The following is a 1,804-nucleotide window of genomic DNA, read 5'->3' on the forward strand; positions in this document are numbered from 1 at the left end:
TTATTTGTCAATGGCCATTTGTTTCCATCTTTTGTGAATAATGCTGCTGTAAACATGGATGTACAAACTGGACATTCATTCATTTCTTTTTTTTTTTTTTTTAAGGGGGGGAGATTATTTATTTATTTATTTTTAAATATTTCTTTTTGAGAGAGTGAGAGAGCGAGAAGGGCAGAGAGAGGGACAGATGATCCAAAGCAGGCTCTGTGCTGACAGGCTGACAGCAGAGAACCCAATGTGGGGCTCGAACTCAAGAACCACTAAGTCATGACCTGAGCCAAAGTCAGATGCTCAACCCACTGAGCCACCGAAGCACCCCTAGACATCTATTTCTTGATGAGGTAACAGCCTTGGGTGGGTGTTGTGTACTGGGTGGTGGAGAATGTCTCCAGGAGGTGGCTGTTGAGAGGCCCAGTTTTCTTGGAGCTCCACTATGCCCTAGGACCTGGTTATTTTCTTTTTTTTTTTTTTTTTAATTTTTTTTTCAACGTTTATTTATTTTTGGGACAGAGAGAGACAGAGCATGAACGGGGGAGGGGCAGAGAGAGAGGGAGACACAGAATCGGAAACAGGCTCCAGGCTCTGAGCCATCAGCCCAGAGCCTGACGCGGGGCTCGAACTCACGGACCGCGAGATCGTGACCTGGCTGATGTCGGACGCTTAACCAACTGCGCCACCCAGGCGCCCCGGACCTGGTTATTTTCTGTATCCAGCCAGTAGGAGCAAAAAGAGCACAGAAGCATGCCTTTTTTTTTTTTTTAATGTTTTATTTTTGAAAGAGAGAGAGAGAGAGAGCATGGGAGGGTCAGAGAGAGAGGGAGACACAGAATCTGAAGCAGGCTCCAGGCTCTGAGCTGTCAGCACAGAGACCGAGGCAGGGCTTGAACCCATGAACTGTGAGATCATGACCTGAGCCGAAGTCGGATGCTTAACTGACTGACCATGACTCAGGCACTCCAAGCATGCTTGTTTTTAAGAGCTGTGGCCTGGAAATGGTCTGTGTTCCTTCTGCCCCCATCCTAGTGTTTAGAGCCAATCACAAGGCCACACACAGATGTCAAGCTGTAGTCCCTGGATGGGAAATAGCATTTCCAGAGATAATTCTATACTCTGAAAGGGAAGGGCAGGTTTTTGTGATCAATGAGCCATTTTGACTACAACCCCATCCTATGACTTGGAAATACCCGTTATTGGTTTGACAGTCTTAAGAGAGACACTCAGAATTATGAATGCTTTAAAATCAGACAGAAGGGGGTTGCTTGGGTGGCTCAGTCGGTTAAGCATCGGACTTTGGCTCAGGTCATGGTCTCACAGTTGGTGAGTTGGGGCCCCGCATTGGGCTCTGTGCTCACAGCTTGGAACCTGGAGCCTGCTTGGGATTCTGTGTCTCCCTCTCTCTGCCCCTCCCCTGCTTGTGCTCTGTCCCACTCTCTCAAAAATAAATGAACATTAAAAACATTTAAATCAGATAGAAGGTAGCTTTTCTCATGTCATAGCTCTGCTGGCACAGAACCTCTTTCTCGTAAAGCCACCAAGTGTTGACCTGGCCCCTTCTAGCTGTTGCATCACCGTCCTCAATACATGGCTTCCGTCTGGCGATCAAGAGAGCTCTCCAGATCTCATCATTGGGTTCTCAATTTGGTCTGCTGGGAGGGTGGAAAGGGAGAGGGAGGAAGCTGTGCCTTCCACTTTGCCCCCCTCCAGGCCACTGCAGACATACAACAAGTGATCTGATTCAGAGGAGCACCGATGCGTCTTATACTCAGGTTTCATGACGTAAAGTTCATACTCATAGTAATAATAA

The sequence above is a fragment of the Leopardus geoffroyi genome, chromosome E2 (assembly GCF_018350155.1).
Source record: "Leopardus geoffroyi isolate Oge1 chromosome E2, O.geoffroyi_Oge1_pat1.0, whole genome shotgun sequence".
NCBI classification, from domain to species: Eukaryota; Metazoa; Chordata; class Mammalia; order Carnivora; family Felidae; genus Leopardus; species Leopardus geoffroyi.